Source organism: Wolffia australiana, chromosome 12 (assembly GCF_029677425.1).
Source record: "Wolffia australiana isolate 7733 chromosome 12, ASM2967742v1".
In the NCBI taxonomy this organism is placed as follows: domain Eukaryota; kingdom Viridiplantae; phylum Streptophyta; class Magnoliopsida; order Alismatales; family Araceae; genus Wolffia; species Wolffia australiana.
In genome coordinates this window covers 650868-673323 of record NC_135846.1, presented here as the reverse complement: position 1 = coordinate 673323, position 22456 = coordinate 650868, and positions in this window count along the sequence as shown.

Genomic DNA, 22456 nt, shown 5'->3' with positions numbered 1-22456 from the left:
GCGAAGTCAATCCGGCGACGAGAAGGTGGATTTCCGCTGATTCACCGCCGGAAACTTCGCCGGAATAATCCCATACCGGTCAAGAAGGTCATCCGACCATTCCTGAACTATAAAAGCATCATGAATCACTAAAAACATTATCTTTTCACCGCCGATCTGAACGCCCATTTTGAAATCAAAATTAATGATGGAGGGAAGATCCTCCGCCTTTTTGTCAACTCTCTATAATCTCTCGGTTAACGGCAGTGACAGCGACGCGACCTTAAGGGAGATCAGGAAGATATAAGAGAGGAAGGAGGAGTAGAGAGCTTACCTGAAGGACGACGTGTCCAAAGAAGGATCAGGAGCCTCCAGCAATCCCGAATTGGCGCAGAAATCCGGCAAGTGCTTTGGTTTATTATTATTATTATTTTTCCATAATTCGTTCAGTTTCAAGAAAGAACGATTAATATCATCAAACGTTTTCCTCGAAATAGAATGAAATCAATTTCGAGTAAAAACATAAAAAAATTATTCTGAAAACTCTCTCACACATTTCTTCAAATACCTTACATGCAATCTTTAAAACGATATTTTGAAACCCATTTGAATAATTTTCCACCAATTAAAAAATCTCCAAAAATATGTAATAAAATTTGGAAAGATATGCTTCGTATTACAAATCCATCTTGAAGTGAAATGCAGTGAAATTCGGTCTCGTTCCTTAGAAAACAAATCATAAAAATCTGGAATCCTCTTTTAGACATTTCATCAAACACTTAAATTCCAGAATTTGCCCCTACATTTTCTCTTATAATTTGACCTCTAAAATTATACGAAAATTTGCTAAAATCACTAATCTGCTTCCCATACCTTTCTATAAAGTCCGAGGTCGAAATAAAATCACTAAAGATATTTTCCTTTATAAATCACCATTAAATCCTTCCTTACTTTCACTTAGAGATTAAAACAAACACCTGGTTGTGTTTGTTAGCCATCCTACTCATTAGTTAAGTCTAACTCTAAGAGCCAATCCCTGTGGAGACGACCTTACTCACCTCTATACATATCTGAGTAAGTTTACTATGACAATTTTTTATTTGATCGAAGTGAAAATAACAACGACACTTTACACCCCATTTTTGCCTCCATCAAATTTATGATCTTATCTATGGCTCTACTATCAATGCACATACGCCAACTCCCATCCTTCCTAGGAGCCAACAACGCAGGTATGGCGCAAGAGCTAAGACTCTCCTAGATGAATCCCTTGTCCAAGAGATCCTGGACTTGATGCTGAAGTTCCTAGTATTGCGTGGGATCCATACGGTAATGAGGGGGATTCGGTAGAGATGATCCAGGGATGAAATCCATGGCGTTCTGGATCTCACGCACGGGTGGGATATCATTGGGTAAGTCTTCGAGAAAGACACTATCAAATTTAGCTAATAATTGGAAAATCTCTTGTGGTGGGGGCGTGGTCTCAAGGGAATGATCGAGAATCATGGCTAGACAAATGGACATCTCACTATCTATCTCCTTCTGAAATTAGCGCCCATTAAGAATGCATACACCTAGAGATGTAGATTTTGGGGGGGGGGGGGGGCTTTTAGGGTTGTGAGTGTAAGGGCGCCATGGGATCTTCTTTCCCTAATGGAGGAATAAACATGCGTTACTTCTACCAAAAATGGTGGCCACAACGTTAACGCATAGACACCAAAAGCGGCGCCACCTTCATCCCAAGTCAATGCCATTGCCAAGGACACACTGCCATTGTCAGCCGACCAAGTCCACATGCCAGCATCAGGCATGTATCCATCGACGCACGCCCCTTCATGCATCCTAACACGTCGGCAAAGACAGATCCAAAACAGCCCCTTGATGTGACACAAAACCATGTCGCTTGTCACGTCGCTCGTCTTTATTTTATTTTAATGAACTATATTTTCTCTTTCTTCCAAGGCCTATATGTATAGGTCAATGTCCCAAGAAATAGTTAGGCAAGTTTATTTCAAGAATTGAGTTTTCTTTCTCTTCTTGGAGTACTTGCACCAATCCTAGCCTCCTCTGCCCTATCCCCGATTGCCGCCGCTGCCTCGCGTCGCCGGCCGCCATCTTCCTCTTTGTCTCCCTCTCTCTCTTTCTCTCTTTTTTCTCCCTCTCTCTCCCCATCTCCTTGGCCTGTCCTCCAAGCCGCGCTAGGAACCTAGCGCCCGGCGCCCCGCCAGGGCCGCCCGCGTAGGCGCCGAGCGCCCACCCAGGCAACCAGCCAAGGCCACCCACGCAGGCACCGACCGACTACGCAGGTAGCCAGCCAAGGCCGCCTGCGCAGGCACCAGCCACCCGCACAGGCAGCCTGCTAGGGCCGCCCGCACAGGCAGCCACCCCGGGCCGCCTGCATAGGCACTAGGCGCTCGCACAAGCTGCCAGCCAGGGCCGCCTGCGCAGGCGCCAGCTGCCCACACAGGCAGCTAGCCAGGGCCGCACGTGTAGGCGTCGACAACCCACGCAGGCCGCCATCCAAGGCCGCCCGCGCCTGTTGTGCGGCGCGTAGTCTACCAATCCTAACAGTCGCGCGAGTGCTCACACAGCCCCCGCAGATAGTCAGTCTGCATCCTCGTTGGTCGCACAGGTTACCGCATCTTCCTTGCTCTTTGCTCGACAGCCTCGTCCTCGCCAAGGCCACTCAATGCCCAGAATGCCCACTCTTTTTGTCTGGTGGGTCACACAACACCTAGAACGCCGAGCCAAACTACGACCCAAATTTCCCGCAACCTCAACACGCACTCCGGTGCCAAGATACGCCTTAACTCTTTGGTGTCGCATGTTTTTCGTCCAGTGTTCGGTGAGGATTCTACTACTGCCGTTAGATTTGATTTGAATACCTCTTTCTTTCCACAAAATTCTTCCTTTCGGGAGATTTCCTGCGTACATTAATTTGAGCATTGGATTTGGTGCTCAGGCATCGTCGTAGTGGTTGAAGACAGTACTCCCACCCTCGACGAGGAACAGGGCTGCACCACCATTATTTCATCGGTCTTTAGGTTTTTGAATTCGATCGTGCAAATTTCGTAGTGTGTTTTATTCCTTCGCCCAACCCCGTTCTGCATTCCCCAGCATCATTGTCATACCCGTCTCCCTAGTCGTCCCTCCCCTAGTCGTCCTACATCATAAGATGTGCACATCATTATCGTACAGCCAAGGGCGATCACGGATGATGCTGCCGACTTTCATCGTCAACACATCACATAACACTTTTTCCTCGTAAGGTTGTACCTTCAGAGGAAGGAGGCACTGACTATTCACAGGGATTGATGTAACGTCGATCCATGATACATAATAGGGATGCAGGTAATCAATCAAGGGTAATCTCAAATGAGAGGTCATAATGTCGGAGACAGCGTTGATACAACTACCATTATCTACAATCGTCTTGCACATTTATCACCAATCTTAAAGTACGTGTAAAATATGGACGTCCTCAATGCAGAATCATTAGTAGAAGGATGGGTGAGATTGCATCGAACAATTCTTCTAACATATGTAGATGGATCGTGACGAGGGAGGAATGGTGGGCACTCAGTAATGCCAATGAAGCTAACTAAACCATCCTCATGCACAAATTTATCTACTACATAACTCTCTACGCGATATTCTTCTTCGTCAATAGGTTGTTCGTCTATGGTAGGCTTAATGGCGAAGGGTTCCTGCCCTATATGTAGGGTTCGTGAAGGGCATTGGGAAGCTCTATGACCACAGCCTTCACACTTAAACAGGTCATGCCAGACAGACCGATTTGTGATGAATTGTTTTGGGGTGGAGCTCTTATGGTGGAATCGAGGGAAGACGAAGTGCGGGTATTCGGAGTAGTGGATGATGGTGTCCAAACTGTAGGACGGTGTTCGGTAGAAGTGCGAGTGGAAACAGCTGCTGGTGCTGGCAGAGCTAACAGTGGGTTACGCAGAGCTAATCATTTGGAATAGGCAGGGTTGGATGAATGAGCACCATCTGTAAAAGCGGCACAACAACTGATGATGGGAGTGTTGTGTAGGCTTTGACAAAGTTTAAGGTCTTCTACAATCTGATAGGCCTGCTCAAGTGTAGTAGCCTTGGGAATAAGTAATTTTGTCTCTAAGTATGGCTAGTTCTAAATCGGGATATGACAACTTGAGGGTTCTCCTCAACTCGACATCTCATGTAAAATTCCTCGAACTGAGTTATATATTCAGAGACAAAATGCTGTAATTTATGCCATTGATCTAGAAAATTATCTAAGTAAGGAATAGGAACATATTTCTCACGTAGTTTGTCCTTGATTTGGGGCCAAGTATGTATCGGTGCATCTCGCCGGTTATAGATCAAAAATTCAAGATTCTTCCAAAAAAATTTGGCTTGACCTCCTAGTCTCATCTCGGCATACTGAACTTTCTACAACGCAAGCATGTTGTACCATTTGAAATAATTATTAAGATTGGATTTCCAATCTAGATACTCTAGATAATATGGAACATCGACCTTAACACTTCTTTGAATTTGGTGCCACTGGTTATTGTGATCTGCACGGCGGTGGTCATGAGGGGGTACCCGATCCTCGGGTGGATAAGGATTGTTCAGTTCTGGATGATTCCCATTCCACCCTTGGTGTCTATCATCAGGTGGATAGGGATCATTCTGTCGTGGATGATTCCTATCATGCTCTAGGATCCTCTCCTCCGGTAGATAATAATCGTCACATGGTGGATGATTTCCATCATGTATCGGGTTTCTATCCACAGGTGGATAGGGATCGTTCTGAGAGTGATGATTCCTATCTTGGCCTGGGGTTCTAGGCTCAGGGAGATAGTAATCCTCTCGATGATTCCAATTATGGACTAGCATTCTATTCTCGGGAGGAATCGGATCAAACCTTTCAGGAAGATTCTGATTGCGTCCCCCTGGATCTAATATCAGGTGGATAGGGATCATCCGGAATGTGATGATTCCTATCGGGATCGCGAAATCTAGGGGTTGGCGGGTAAGGTCATTGCAATCATGGCACTGCCTATCACGACCTCGATTCTCTAATTGATAAGTTTGCTCACTAACCGCATCAATGAAGCTGGTTAGACGGTTGTCCATGTTGGTTAATCGTGTACTCACATCATGAAAACTGTTCTGGACAGCGTCTAATATGCAGTCAACATCCCCACGCGAGGAAGATGGGGGAGGGAATGGAGATGAAACTTGGATGGGGACTGACACCGCACGATTATCTAGGGACAGCTCATTCATTTGCATGGAGACACGTGTGCCTGAATGCAAATGCATGCAAATGTAATGATGAATGGACAACGTCTACGATGGCGGAATAGGTAGGCTAATAGAGGTTAGGCTCTGATACCAATTTGATGCACGACAGCTAGATGATGGATGCAAATGACCGAGGAGACGGGAAGTGAGGATGACAAGTTCTGGAGGCTAGTAGGGTGTAGGGTCGGAGGGATAAACCAGACCACAAATCCCACGATCGGTTCGTAAACTTAATCTGATAAAATAATGGTGGTGCAGCCGCTTTCCTTGTTGAGGGTTGGAGTACTGTCTAACCATCGTGAAAATGCCTACGCACCAAATCCAATACTTAGAATTCACGTTTGTGCGAAAACTCATGAAAGACCTAATCCACTAATCATTGAAATTCCATGAAGTTCAAAATAAATCGGACGGTGGTGGAAGAATTATCGAGGAATACTGGATGGAGGACATGCGACACCAAAGAGTTCAGGCGTACCTCCGCACCGGAGAGCGTGTTGAGGCTGGGGGGACTTTTGGTCGTAATTATGCTCGGCAATCTGGGCGTTGTGTGGCCCCGCTTGGATGATACAGCGTGGTGTTCTGGGCATTGAACGGCCCTGGCAAAGGAATATCCGGATGAAGCCTGGTCGCTCAATATCTAGGATTCTCAGGGCGTGGCTGACGTACTGTGGATGTAGACAAATGGGGTGGGGCGCCTGCGCAGGCGGCCAGGTTGGCGCCCTGCGCGGGCTGCCTAGGCATGGGCGGCCATGGGCTGCTTGCACTGATAGCGCGGGCAGCTGCTTGGGTGCCTACGTGGGCGCCCTACGCAGCGGCCAGCTGCTACGCATGCGCTACTAGTGCGGGCGGTCGGCTGGCTGCTTACGCAGGCGGCCAGGCGCGAGCGACCGGCGACGGCATGCGCGGACGCTACTAGTGCAGGTTGCTAGCTGGCTGCCTACGCGGGCAGTGAGGGAATCTACGCGAGCGGTCGGGTTGGCAGCCTTCGTGGGTGGCCTTGGCTAGAGTGACCGGCGCTAGGGCACCTGTGTAAGTGGCCGGGTTGGCAGCCTTCGCGGTCGGCCCTAGCTAGAACGACTGGTGTTAGAGCGCCTGGTGCAGGCAGCTGGCAGTGGGATGCCACGCGCGGGCGGCCTAGGTAGTGCGGCAGGCGCCTGGGGCCCAGCGCTAGGGTGTGGGGTGGCCTGGTGCGTGGGCACTAGGCGGCCTTGTGCCTAGGCGATGGGTGGCCTGGCGCTAGGGCACGAGGTGGCCTGGCAGCAGGTGTAGTGCGAAGTGGTAGAAAAAAGAGGAAGAGGGAGAGAGAGGACGGTGGCTAGTGGCGTGTGGCGGCATCGACGATGGCGGCAGCAATCTAGAGAAGAAGGACGGGTTAGAGAAAGTCCTCCAAAAATAGAAAAACTCAATTCTTGAATATAACTTTGCCAAGTGTTTCTTGCAACATCGACCTTCATATAGGCCTTGGAAGAAAGAGAAAATGTGAGAAATGACATGAAAATAAAATGTGGGCGATACGTAATCGTGTCACGTCAAAGGGCAGTTCTGGATTTGTTTATGGTGACCTGTCATGATGCGGGACGTCTCGGGAGGCGGTGGTAGTACGTCCAAAGTCTGGCGGTTATCTTGTAGATGTCGATGATGAGTCTGCATGCTCGACGTGTCGGATGACGTAGGTGGCACGTCCGATGTTGGTGTGTTGACATCGTCAACACCAGCAGTCGTAGGTGATATTCTACGGTCGCCATTGTTGGAAACATCCATGGCATTATGTCGCAAGTTCAGTTCTAAGTACGAGGCTAGTTCCTTGAGCAAGCAGAACAACACCACAACTTCCAATCGACATGGATTCATTTCATGTGAATATCGTGGCATCTTTATTCGCAGGTGTCATTGTCTTACCGCTTGCCAACCTCAAAGCGTCTAGGGAGACACATTTCCTGTGCCTCAAAAAGTCTGTTCCTATTTAAAAGGACGTGTGTCTTGTTCTCATTTTTTTTAAGTCTGCTCCAATTACCTTCATTTCCTTCGCGTACTTGAAGTTCTTGCACCCTCAATATTAGGAGTTTTATTTTCTCGTACTATTCTCCCTTATGTACTCCAGTTCATGGTTGTTACACAAGCTGTTCTTCCCCATGTCCACTTGAAAAACAAATAAAAGTCTAAAAATGATTGGTTGGAACCTTAAAACAAATAAGGTGATAATGATTGATTTAGAATGGTACAACAGAATATACTACCACATCCTTTTCACCAGGCGATATATAGATGTCAAATGATACATTACTATTTTATTCACTAGTGCTTATAATGCATCGTACAACAATGCCATGACGAGGCCCCGATAGCACTACCGTAGAAGAACTTACGTCATGCAAAGCCTACAGAGATCAGCCATTTCATAAAGCAATGCGATGGTTTTTCTTTACCACTCTTCTTCGCCATAGTTTTCTGTGCATTATGCGGACATGAAATTTAGTAGGACAATTTTATTCCGGGTTGTATCCCTCACTTGTAGGCTACGGACGAAGGTTCTAATCAAACAGAATCCATCTGATTTTACCCATATGATTCGGTGGAGCATGGGGGAGCTTGACCCAAAAACAGATAGAATAATTCGATCGAACAACGACTTTGCCCAAGTTGGATTTCAATTTTTTATAGGTGGATTCAGGATCCGTGTCACTTTTATCTAGTAACTCAAAGTCGGTTGAAACTTCATTCCACCCATTCAACCAGAATGAGATAGTTCAAAAACAAAAGACGATTCTCTCCCTCATGTTCCTTCACTCGGCCACACTAGCACCTTCTAGGTCACACTCGTTTGTTCTCGCTCTCTCCTCCTCGGGCTTCCTCTCTTATTGCATCTTCTACAGTTTGACTATTGGCCTACGATTCATCATTGGTGTCATGAAATTAAGCGCATGACAATATGCAAACAGTATTCGATCTTAGGCTGATATTATGATGCCAAATTCTTCTGAAGTCTCAGAGTGGTTGAAAATTATTCTGAATTTTATTTCTACCTTTAATGACGCCAAAAATACGGCATCCCAATCTCAACAAGCAAATCGATGATAGAAGTCCATATATGGCTCGCTGGAGCTTAGAGATGCCAAATCTCTCTGCTGGTTTTTGTATGGGCAAATACATTCCAGAAGTTAGAGTAAGAGAGAAGTGGACCATAACTTATTGGGACAACAGAACAATAATGGCTTCAGGAGAGGATCGAAGGAACCTGATTGTGGTAGTAGAGTACTAAACCTGTCACTAAGACCATTTTATAACCCGATTGATAGCGAGTTTTGTGAAATAAGTCATGATAGAGGTCCGCAACCCTGAATGCTACTTCTAAAACTTGATCTTTCCACACTAACTACATAACACATGTAATCACTATAAACAGGGGTGTGAATGTAGAATGTAGTGATAATTATGTGTTACATCACACTGCTAGATCATCTTTATTTCACATTAGAGTATACAATGGTAGGAGGCTGAAAACCATTTTAAGTATAACTTTAAAAAAATACATTCCATCACGCTCTGTTTTGTAAGAAATTGGTAGTTTTATATTCATACCACCGTTTTCTTCACATTAAAGTCCACATACATTTATTTCCTCCAACAGACGTGAGATTGAATCATTCTCATAAGAAGGCATACAAATGACTCAATTTATGTAGACTTTCTGGGGAAATTCAATATGAGGTAGCATTCTGTCTCCTCGGTCCTCTCTCCAGCTACCTTTTTTTCTTCGTTTCTATCCATTGTTCTCTCTTGCTCGCTCTCTCTCTATCCTTCACTCTGGCCCACTCATCTCGTTCTCCTTCACTACTGCCTGCCTTCTTGCTCTCTCGGTGACTCTCGGCCAACCTCTCACTCACGTGTTAACACTTGCCCAATCTCCCTCTTGTTGGATTATTTTTTCCTTCTCACTTCATGTCTCTCTCTCACTCCCTCGCTTTCATTAACTCTCTCTCTCTCGCTAGCTCTTCCTCTTTCTTTCGTTCTTGATATCTCATCCTTGTTTAAATTCATGGTACCGTCAACGAAGATGGAAAAAGAAGAGAAAGAGTGGGGAGAGAATAAAGAAGAAGAAGATGCAAGAAGAAGATCATTTTTGATTCCGCAAGTTTTTATGAGAAGAAAGAAGAAGAAGATAGTACATTAGTTGTATTTATATTACATATAATGTAGTTTTAAATAATTTTCTGTTTCATATATCCTTTATAATAGTGTTACAATCGATATAGAACATGATTTAATCCCAACTGTTATAACAAGTTGAGTGCACTGATCACAGCTGTCGATCAGTGGTGTAGACCTATCTTGTTATAACAAATACCCTATGTTTAGATCTAACTGCTCCAACGGGTTAGCTGCATCGATCACAACCGTCGATCGGTGCCGTAGATCCATCTGTTACAATGGACATCGTAGGATTTAATCTCATCCATTATAACTATCTCTGGTTTTGTCCTAGCCGTCTATGTTTAAACCAAATCAATCTTTGAACCGATGTTTAACCCTACTCTCTAAGTCTCTAAGGAATATATGATATTCATTCATTTTACTAACTAGTCTTGTTTATGTTCTGAACAGGAGGCCCTTGTTGTGACACCCTCCTTTATCTCCCCCTTGCAAGATCATCGGTGGTGAAGACTTTGAGCTTGTCCCTGATAAAACAAAAATGAATTTTTGGTAGAGGTTTTGTTAGTGTGTCAGCAACCTGATTTTTACCGTCAATGAATTTAATCTTTGGAGCGTGGGTTGTGACTTGCTCTATGACAAAGTGGTATTTGATATATATGTGTTTCATCCTAGCATGAAACACCGGATTTGAAGCTAGATAAGTAACTCCCAAGTTGTCACACCGTAGTGTTGACATGTCTTGAGGTAATGCTTGGATTTCTTTCAGCGGTGATTGAATCCATATTATCTCAGCAGTTGTATTTGTGAGTGTTTCATATTCTGATTATGTATATCATCTGGCCACCATTGCCTGTTTCTTTGAGCTACATACACAAGATTTCTTCCTAAAATACTAGATAACCTCCCATAGATCTTCTGCCATCACGATCACCTGCCAAATCAGAGTCAGTAAATGCACTAATGGATGTGATAGACTCTCTCTGAATCCGTAAGCCATATAATATACTTTCTTTTCGATAGTGAGTTAGATATTTTAGAGAAACCCAATCATCTGAATTGGGAGAATCCACTTTTTGACAAGCTTTATTTACCTAAAAACACTATGTCAGGCCTAGCAATCCTTAAGTATTGTAATCTACCAACTATTTCACTGTAAAGCGTCCATCTATCGGCTTATTTTCATTTTTAGATGTTGAAGATATGGTAGTTGGAGTAGGAAACGGTTTTGAATTTTCCATGTTTGCTCTTTGGATAATAGTAAACAGATATCTTGACTGTGTTCAGATATAACCCTTTGGATGAAATACTAACTCGATGCCTAAAAACTATTTTGCAGTCGCAAGATCATGGATAGCTCATTGTTAATGCAATTGATGAACTATGTATTATATATCTTCAGAATTAGGTGACATAATAACAGTATCTTTAACGTAAATAGGAATAAAATAGGATTTGTGTCATCTAATTTAAAGAATAAGGATGTCTCAGTTTTTGAATCGGAGAACACCAATTTTCTAAAGAAGTAGTTAGTAGAAAAAACCATGCATGAGGTGATTATTTAAACCATTGATTTAATTCTTAAATAAGCACACAAAATCAGGATGAATAGAATTTCTGAATCCTGGTGGCTGCTCCATGCAGATTTTCTCTTCCAATTCCCCAAGCATAAAGGCATTTGATACATTAAGTTGATGTATCTTCCAAAGATTGACAATGGCAACGGAGACTAATAGTCAAGTAGTAGTATGCTTAGAAACAGGACTAAAGGTTTCGTTCAAAGCAAAATCTTGTTGACGATCAAAAACTTTTGCTGCTAGACGAGCTTTGTATATTTCGATGTTTGCATCAGATCTGTAATTCCGTTTATACACCCATTTACATTCAATGGCATGTAAATTATGTTGTTTAGAAACTAAATCCCACGTTTTATTTTGAACTAACGCTTCATATTCTGTTTTCATTGCTTGCATCTAATTTTTATCTTTGGATGCCGCAATATATGAAGTAGGTTCAACAAAACTCATCACTGTAGATAAACACCTTGGAATAGGATGTTTTACAACTGGGAGTGATAAATGTGTATTATCGTGAAAATACACATATGTTAGATATATTACTTTGAACTTAACTACATGTTCTAGTGTGTGATCCACTGTACGGGAGATATCTGAAATGTTAATATTTTATTCTTCATCAGCAGTTCAGATTTCGTTAACTGATCAAACATTACTGTGGTCAATCTTAATGTTCCACCGTGAACCTGAGTTAAACCATTGGCCATAATCGTTTGAAAGATTATTATGTGTTGATGATATTGTTTCTCTTGTGTTGTCAGTACTTGGAATACTTAAACGCGTATTAGGGTTTGATCCAAGTATCCCTGAATAAGTGTTTGATGTAGATGGAAATGGCAAAAATATGTTCATCAAATAAGACGTGTCTACAGATGTAGATTTTACCTGTTTTCATTGAATAGCGCTTGTATCAAAAATACATGGAGCTGTAACTGAGTAGAACACATTTTTCTGACCAATAAATGAGTTTGTGCTGAGCTTAATGTCTTAGGTGTGGGTAACACTGACAACCAAAAGATATAAAGCAAAAATAATCAGGTAACCTTTTAAACATAACTTCAAATGGAGTTTTAGTCTTTAAGATAGGAGTTTGTAACCTGTTAATCAGAAATACAGCGGTAGCTACTCCTTCATCCCAAAATTTCTTCAGCTAGAGCTCTTTTTACAACATGTGTGTGTTTTCTTTCAGCTGTTCCATTATGTTCGGGAGTGTGGGGGCAAGACACCTTGTGAATGATTCCTTGTTTCTTTAAGATTGAGTTGAGACACTAGTACTCTCCTCCCCAATCCGGCTGAAAACTTGTAATTTAGTAAAAATTTGATTTTCTGCTAATTTCTGAAATTCTTGAAATTTATCTATTAATTCATTCTTCCTTTTCAAATTTTATAATCAGGTGTACTTACTGTAGTCATCTATGAACACCACATAACATAAAAAGCAAATATTTGATAAAACTGGAGAAGGGCCCCATCAATCAGAATGAACAAGCTTGAGTGGATGATTAGCATAATTTTGGGTAGAGTAGAGTGGTAGTCTATGTGACTTTGAAACTCTACAAGCATCAAAATCTAACTGTTTTAAAATATTTGAAAAGGGAATTCCAATTATTTTGATAATGTGATTTAAGACTCGAAACTAAGGGTGACCAAGCTTTAAGTGCCACATTTCTGGTTGATTCTTTTGTGGCTCCACACAGTACAATCATTCCTTAATTTTTACCCTGAGCATAATGTTGCTGGTTTTATTGTCCTTCCCAAGACAGCAAGAAGGTTGGAATTCAGCAGAAACATCATTGTCTAAGGTAAGTTTGTGAATAGACAGTTGAGTTTTTTGTAATTCTAGGTACCTATAAAACATCTTTAAGAAATTACCTTTCAGTGAACGTTGAGGTTTTGGATAAACCAATGGATAAATTTTTCAAAGTTGTTCCATCGCCCATTTGCAATTGCTCGCTTCTTTGATAGCTTGCTGGATTTGAGATCAGGTTTGAGTCAGCTGCCATATGATGTGTGGCTCCACTATTTGGTAAGTTATTTTCAGAGGTACTTACACTGTAAGCTTGTAGAGAATGCTGGTGGCTAATTCTGGTCTGATTTTCCAGCTTTGTGAACTCTTTGCATTCCAAGGCTCTATGTGCATATTCGGAGGAAATCTGACTCTTGGGTTGAAATTTGTTGTTCCGTTCTCTTCCTCTTCCACGGTCCTAATTCGATCCTCTTGATTGATAGTTATCTCTTCGTTGATTCTGTTCTGAATTTTTCTGGAATTGGCTACTTTTAGCCATAGGAGGGAAGCCACCTAAGCTCGCCTTTTCTTGATAACAAAAATAAACTTCATGTGACTTAAGGTTAGTCACAAACTCTTCAAACTCTGTACAAGCAAGGTTAGTATTAACACAGAGGATAAATTGGCTGTATTCAGTTCCAACCCCTCTAAGAAAAGCATAATTCTTTTTGTGTTGATCAATCTTGACTCCAGCTGATTATAGTAATTTCAAAACAAATCTAAAATGCTTCACATATGCCTTTATCATTTTTGTACCTTTTGTAATAGTGTGAAATTGTCGATGAAGATCCATGACTCTAGTAGGGTTCACCCAACAGATATATGTCCGTCATCCAACATCGGACAACCAATATCCGATATCCGATATCCGATGCCAGATATCGAATAACGGATATCAAATGATATCCATCTCTGATGGGTAGATCGATACCGGTACCAGATACCGTAGGTAGAGGGACGCGATGGATACCGGATGTCGGATATCTGTTTTTGATATCCGGATATCAGAACTGATATTCGGATATCGATACCTGTATCGACTAACAAAAATTAAGCTATATATTTCATTCATTCGTTTGTTTAAATCTAACGACTTACGTATCCATATGTTATCAACCTCGATAAATATATATAGTGTAATAATTTTATTTTCTTCCATATGGGATAACAAGATTCGCAGTTTACATTAAAAGTCAAATCTTGTTATCCTGTATATTTTGAATATTGCACTGTATATATTACACAATATATATATATATATATTAAATGGAATACTATTATATTGATAGATTTTCTCTATATTATAGTCGGCTTATATACAATATATATTACGATATTAATTCTTGATCTAACGAATACAGGCTGAAATTTCTTTTATCTTCCATATGGGACAAAGTATTCAGAGTTTGTTAATCTCGGAAGCCTACTATTATCCCATATGGAGACGGATCTCGTATATATTACAGTGCCAATAAACAAATTAAGAGCTCTAAATACCCTCTACCGCAATTTGATTCGCCTAATTGCTCTCTAATAATGAATGAAATATATCTTTATAAAATATATAGGTGTTGGATATCGAAAACCGATATCCAAACCCAACATCGGATATCATCATCCTTCCACCTGAGACGGATTTGGTATCGGATATCCAAATGGTAACTACTGATATCCGATATCGATCTCTGATATCCAGATATCAAAACGAAGGGATACCAAAAATTGTCTTTCAGGTACCCGATACTACACCCGCCTTGATACCGTCATCTGGTAGCAGTATTGGGACATGTGAACACTAGACTCTAGCTTTTATCTTGCCCGAGAATGGGACTTCGAGCCAATTCTAGGCTTGCTTTGTGGTCCTAGCTCTGCTGATACACCGAATTAGTGATTTAGACAAAGTGGAAAGTAGGAATCCAAGCATCTTTTGATCATTCCCACCCCAGAGTTTGTAATTCAGATTTTCTACCAAATGACCATGTTATTCAACTATAAACAAGCAAGGATTATCATATAAAACAAAAGAAATCAACTCATACGAATTCAGAATTGGGATGACCAAGCCCTTCCATGCTTGGTAGTTATCATCATTGAGCCTAACAAGTACTGAGGTTCCTAGCGGAATATTCCCCAGGACCTGTCCTTCGGTCATGATGATTATTGCAATACCGAGGGAGGCTAAGGTAGTGATGACTCTAAAATATGTCATCAAATAATCAAGTTCTTAAGTTTAAATTCATTACAATTATCTTGTGAATTCATGCTAAGTTCATGCATATGTATTGTTTTATGAAATCACTAACCCCACTTGATTCTTTGAATCAAGTGGAATATATTTAACATTTTATGGCTAGTGAATATTCAGAAACAGGTTAAGAAGATCAAGGAAAAGAGGAGGATCAAGAGAAGTGGGCAAAAATTTGAAGTGGCAAAAATTACGAAAATGCCCTTGGGCATGACTGATAAGCCAAAAATAGGGGTGAAAATTACGCAAATTTTTTAGCCCTTGTCGTTGTGAATTTTTGGCTTATGCAATAAAATTTATAAAACTCTACTTAATATGTATAGTGATAAGTATGAGTATCGTCCAAGGGAGGCAAGTAGGAATTTCAATTTGATTTAATTTTTGGTGTTTTAGATCCTAATTAGAGTGAATTTGATCTTCAATGAGGATCAAGTCACCCTAATTATGTGAGAATTTAGAGAGGGGGGTAGGAGAGATGGGAAGATTAGAAGAATTAAGAGCTCTAAATTTCCTTCTTTGATCCTAATTAAAGGATCCAAGAAATCATTTAGAGAGGTTGAAAGAGGGTTCTTAAAATGAGTTGGGTTGATTTTTCAGATTGATAATTCAGAACTAAAATGGGGTAAATTGAGACTTCTAAAAATTAAAACTAAATGTTTTTATAATTTTCTTTTGTAATGCAATTGAATGCCCAGGTAAAATTCCTCAATTTCTCCTCTCAATCCTAATCAGGGCTTGTACATGCCGCTCAAGCCAAGCGATTTAGAAGTTCAGACTAGAATGGAGATGAAGAAACAAACAACTTAACCTATTTCATTCAAAATGCACAAAAGTTTGAATACAATGAAATAAAAAAAATACCAAAACTGTTGATCCAGGCTGGGACTCCTCTCTGTCTTGCAGCTGTGATGAAGCACCCTCTAGAATGAGCTCCCCCTCTCGAAATTCAGCTTTTATACTTAGGTTATAGGGTAAAAATCACCATTTTACCCATGATCTGAATGATCTAACCGTACAGATAGAAAGAGGGGATCAAGACGAACAAATCCATAAAAAAATCATCTAAATCGAACTTCAGGATCAAAAGTTATTAATAAATCAATTTTAAACCAATTTAATCCATTGGATTTAAAATTGATTTATTTATTAGTTTGGTTTTTAAACACGCAATGACGTGTCGCTCTCTCATTGGCTGGCGCATTTTGAATCCTCCTTTGTGCAAAAAAGTCCTTAAAAATCCTGGAATTGCTTTTGGACGCCGCCCAAAAGTAATTGCGTATATGCCCCTGGCGCACTCTCTCTCCTCCGATTTCTCCTAAAACATTCAAAATATATATCAAAAATTGCAATAAAACCCTGAATAATTTTAAATAGGATCTTTACGCCTGCCGTGGTGACCGAGAGCTGTTTTCAGGGTCTTTTTGCAACGAAACGTTGCAAAAAGGCCCCGAAAAGTCTAGAAATCGCATAAATACATTTTTTTCTCTTATAAATATGCCCTTTTTTCATAGAATAAATGCATTTCTTCTTGAAATAAATCCCAGAAAATTCCTAAAAATTCGTAAAAAATTCTAGAAAATTCCCTGATTAATTCCCGTGTTGATAAATGTCGAAATAAACTTTTTAATGTGCCATTTTCATCCAAAAATAATTATTTTGAGCTTCAATAAATCCTTAAAAATTCATATAATTAACATAAAATTAGGGAAAAATCAGAAATTACTTGGAAGCATTATTTTTGTGTAAATATATGATAACAACCCAAATTTAAGCCTTTTAAATGCATAAATCATGCTAATAACATGAAATAAAGACCGAAATTAGGGTGTTATCAATGACTTAAGAGAAAACCTATAAATACTCTCTTAAGAGAGGAGTTTAGGTTGTTCAGAATTTTCTCTAAGGAAACTAGGACTTGAAGAAGAGGATTTCTGCACCCTCCAGGAGCTGATGAGCTTGTGGAGCTGGGAGGAGAAGCAGGCTGAAGGATACCCGCTCAAGAAGATCGCCAACTCGCCGACGGGACGTGACACGAAGTTGGAGTGATTGAGCTGGTTCAGATCTGTTCTCTTCTCCCCTTTTGACAATTTCAATTGGTTGAAGTAACCTTCAGGTTCTTCAACAGCTCAACCAGAGATTGTTTGATGCTACTTTGATTTGCAGTTCATAGTTATTTTGATTTCGCTTAACGTTTCACCCCTCACCTCACCGTTCATCAATTTGTCATCGAGCGACACCCAACCAACCTGCATTTCCAGTTTCATCCAGCAGAGGGTGCGCAAGCAGCGAGCTGCAAGGCAGAACCACGCTCAGGGGAGCATCCATGCGCGAAGCACCCGCCACGCACAGGGATCCCCCGCGCGCGGCAGTAGCCTTGCGCGTGCACGCGTCCGCGCGGAGGAGCCGGCGCGCACGGCATTCGTGCGCAGACACCTCCTGCGCGGGACGCACAGGCAGGGCTGGGCACACACCGCTACGCTAGCCACTGCGAGCAAGCCGTCCCGCACGCAAAAGCGCAGCAGGCTGCTTGCTCGCGTGCAGCCAAGCGCGTAGCGGCGATTGCCTGCGCAGTGCGTGGCTTAAGAGCCACGCTGGCGCACACCCTGCACCGCGCAGGTAATTCTGCACGCAAGGTGCTCGATCTTTTGCCCCAAAGGCAAAAGATCAGTCAATAGAGAAAAGTCTCTATTGACAGAACAGATTAGGAAATCTTGACTAACAAATATATACATATCCTCAATCGAATATCTTTTACAGATACCCCTTTAAGAAACCAACTGAGAACAGATTAACTAGGTAAAAGGACTGAACTAATTAATTGAATTGTGATTTGAATCAAAACACAGGAAGATAAAAAATCGTCCTGCTGTTTTCTGCTGCTCCCTGTGGATCGACCCTCACTCGCCCTACGGCGTGAGGTTTATAAATTTGTTGCATAAGCTCTGAACCTCACACGTCTGAACTGCTAAATAACCAGTAAAAAACACATAAAGTCCGAGCTTATCAGGTAGACCTTCTAGCGGAAGCACTTTCGGCCTTGGTGATTAGTGGATCTTATACCATGTTGAAATTCATGGTGCCTTGAATGAAGATGAAGGAAGAAAAGAAAAAGCAGGGAGAAAAGAAAGACAAAGAAGACGCAATGATGGTGCACACCTCCGTGGATTGTCAACGATGTCGTTCATGCTACCCGCCACCATCAACGAAGACCGTTGTGAAAGAAATGCTCAATTATCGTTTTTGATTTTCATCGCCTCTTGTAATGTTTTGTGTTTTTTCGTGTTCATCATCTTGTTTTTGTTGCACGAGCGGTCTGGTGTCCGAGCCGATTGGTCAGACGACGACTACTGCACTTTTTTTTATAGTATTAGCCTCCCGGAATGGAATGGGATGGAATAGAAAGAACGCGAAGTTGGATCGGTTTTCTTTGGGGCTCGGCCTCCGAACCGTACGTGGGACGCGTTTCTGCCTCATACAGCTCGGGTCAAAGACCGGGAGATAAGCTTGTGAAGATGCAACTTGTATCTGCCTTTTCATCGCTAAGGGAAGGTACCATCCCCTTCCTTTCCTTTTTATTTTTCTTTTCCCTTCCTATGGATCATGGGGGGCCCATTATATAAGGCCCCCCTAATGGACTCATCTCCCCTTTTTTCATCCGTATAGGGGGCCAAACGTCTCCCCTATATAGAGGAAGAGGGGGGCACCCTAAGATCAAACCAAGGAAGAGAATGTGTGATTTTTAGTCTATCTTGGGTCTAACGTTTAGAAAATAAAAAAATGGGAGAAAAATGGAAGAAAAAGAAACAGAATGGGGCCGCGTTCATACTTAAGGATGGCCTGCTCGCGCGCGCAATGTAGGGCTCTAGTCGAAGCCCTAAGCGGTCGCCCCTGCGGGCAGGTCGCTATCACGCCCCCGCCCGGCTGCCCAAGGCTTGCGGGCGTTGCCAGAGGCGGCACCTATGCCGGGCGCCAATGCCTTCGCCCCAAAGGGCACCACCTCCCAGTCGCAAGCACCACTAGACGCAGCCCCCGCCAGTTGTGGGTGCCGCTAAAGGCAGTCCCCCCAGCCGCGGGCGCCGCCACCCTAGAGGGGGCCACTCTCAGCTGGGGGGCCGCCCTTTAGCCACCAGCCTGGCCCCTTAGCCGTGGGCGCCGCTAGAGGCAGGCCCGCCAGCCGCGGGCTCTAGTGCCCCAAAGGGAGCTGCCCCCAAGCTGCGGGGCCGCTCCCCAATTGCGAGCATCGTAAAAGGCAGCGTCCACGCCGTTAGAGGGAGCCCCGCCACCCGTGGGTGCCGCCGCCCCAGAGGCGCCCCCCCCAGCCACAGGGCCACCCCCAGCTGCGGGGGCCACCCCTCAACCTTGGGCGCCACCCCCAGCCGCGGGCGCCACCTCCCTAGAGCGTGTCGCCACAATCAGCGGGCGGCGGCCCTGGCCGCAGGCATCAAATTGGCTGTAACCGCCAGAGCGACCGCAGCCGCCCCAGATGACCACCGGCACCGGGCGTCGCTATAGCCACTAAAGCAACCGTCGACGCGAAATGCGACCACCGAGTATGCCGTTGCCCCATGCTGCCACCTCACTGAGCGCCGTCACTATACTCCTCCACCACTCCCTCTGCCACACCGACCGCCGCCGACTCGTGACGTTTCGACCAAGGACTCTGTGGGGTGCCGTCCCTCACCGCCCCAAGGGGGTCATTGCCCTAAGGACAATACCTCCCCACGAGTCTTCCACCAACCTTTACGAAGTTCCGGCATCATCCGCTACAGGTTGATCCGCTATGTCTACTCTGGCGTCTCTCCGCCCCACCCGCTCTAATACGCCACTAACGAATAGGCAATCCTGCACTATGAGCCACCATCGACGAGGTATGCCATCCTCTCCCGTCACTCGTTTAATTATTCACTTGCTGTATTCTTTCATCTAGTATCCACGCGCTCGCGCTAGGTAGGTGAGAGAGGCTAAGCGAGAGATAACTATGATTGTGAGTGTCTTATCGGTACAAACGAGTACATGCGTTACATGCGAGCCCAACAGATTGAGTCCATTTAGCCGTAGACGTCCCTATCAGTCCAATGAGGTTTGAGAGGTCATCGTTGATGCCACTCAGCGACTCCCGTCCAAGCTTGGACCTCCGCACCTCCCTCGATTGGGAGCCTACATGTACGACATGTAGGGTAGTCCGCATCACGTAGTAACATACCTGTTAGGATAACCGTCGGGTGACAACACTGCCGTAATCTGATACATATCCCTCATTGGCACCGAACAATCATATTTTGTGTCGATTGAACGACGTCGCCGATGACATCCTACATCACGCAATAAAAAGATCATTGTTTATCCCCCAAGTGTTTCCTCCACTACATTGGTTGTGTTTATATTACACAGAGAATAGTTTTAAAGAAGTTTCTGTTTCATATATCCATTGTTATAGTGTTACAAAGGATATAAAAATATAGTTTAATCCCAACCGTTATGACAAGTTGGGTGCACCAATCACACCCGTCGATCGGTGCTGTAGACCCATTTTATTATAATAGATACCCTATGTTTAAATCTATCAGTTATGACAGGTTGGGTGCACCGATCACAACTGTCGATCGGTGCCGTAGACCTGTGTGTAACAGCGGATGTCCTACGATAATCTCAGCCATTATAACTATCTATGGGTTGATCCTACCCGTCTATGTTAAATCCTAATCTAGCTTTGATCCTAGCCGTGTATGTTTAATCGTATTCTATCTTTGAAACAATATTCAACCCTTTTCTCTAACCGTCGAGCGAGTATATGATATTCATTCATTTTACTAACCAACTTTGTCTCTCTCCCTCTCCCTCTCTGTCTTTCTCTCTCTCTCGTTCTCTCTCTCTCTCTCGTTTGCCCTCCACACTTTTTGCTCTATTTCTCGCCCTTGCGCTCCTCGTGGCTCTTTGGCAGGCTTTCTTTTTGGCTTCCTCTTCCTTACCCTTTGTCATCCTCTCTGGCCCCCTTTGTGTCTATCTCTCTGTCTGCGTTCATTTCCCTCCTTCTCTACTGGGCTCTAACTCCCTTTCTCTCTCTCTCATCCTCACTCTTGCTCTGCCTCCCTCTTCTCTCTTCCTCTCGTCTCCCTCTCTCTCGTTCTCTTGCTGACATGGTCTCCCTCTTCCCTCCTTTCTGTTTTTTGTTGCTCGCTCTTCCTTTCTCTTAGTCTATCCCTTGTCCTCTTTTACTCCTCCCTATCTCTCTTTCTGATAAACTCGCTCTCGCTCTCTATTGTTCCCTCTCTCCCTTCCTTTCTATCCCTTTCTTCATCTCTTCCTTTCTAGCTCTCTCTCTCCCTGTTGATCTCTCTTGTTTTGCCGCGATCCTCGTCTCTACTTCAGTCTCATTCTTCTCGCCCCCGCTAGCTTCTCTTTCATGTTCTCACCCTCCTTCTGACTGTCTCTCTCTTTTTCTAACTCTGGCTCTTTCCCTCTCTCTCTCTCTCTCTTTTACTATTTGATTGTCTCTCGCTCAATCATTCTCTCTCTCACTTTCTCTCTCTCTTATTTTTTCTTCTACCACTCGTCGTGTCTCCCTTTGGTTCTCTCTATTCCTTCTCCTCTCTTTCGTTAACACCCGCTCGTGCTCCCCAGCTGCCCTCACTCTTTCTGCTTTTTAGAGAGTTGTTTGGGAACGATTATCGTGACACGCAATGTAGTAAATGTTAAAAATAGAATAAGTGGTGAATAAGGAAATATTCATGGTCACCCCCCATAAAGTCCGCTGACGAAAGTGACCAACAAGATAGCATGATGTTGACTGAGATGTATCTCAAGATGCGAAATAGGGATAAATGAGCCCTTTGCAGCTGCGGATGCTCACTTCATGAAACCTCCATGCACAACGTTGTCCAGTCCCTCGTACTCCATTATTTAGTCAAGAGAGTTATGCCACAGCTTTTGTTTCTGAGCGACAAACCGGCGGTGTTGAAGACAGGGATTCATCAGGTAACTAAAACAATGGTTTAAAACTCAGAGCCTATCTGAGTCAAAATGACGACGTCAGACTCAAAGCCTATATGAGTCAATTTAACTAAAAAGCAACAAAAGAACGCATACCACATTTCATAACATAAGAAGTAATAAACGTTATAATAAACAACCAATCACAACTCACTAAATAATGAACAAATAGAAAATCGTCACGTACTCCACCGAATAAAGGAATAAAAATAAGACTAAATATTTAAATAGAACATAACCATTGCGAATGAAGACCTGTTCAGAACAGTTACCGAAAAGGTTGGAAATACGATTAGAGATCTGAAATTATTCTAGCTAAATGATCCTGGATTTACCCCTCTTGAAGCATTATAAATAATCCACATTTGTACATGCTTTAAGTAATGGAATAAGAGTGATTACTCTCTTCATTCTCTTTTGTACCTTCTTATCTCTTCA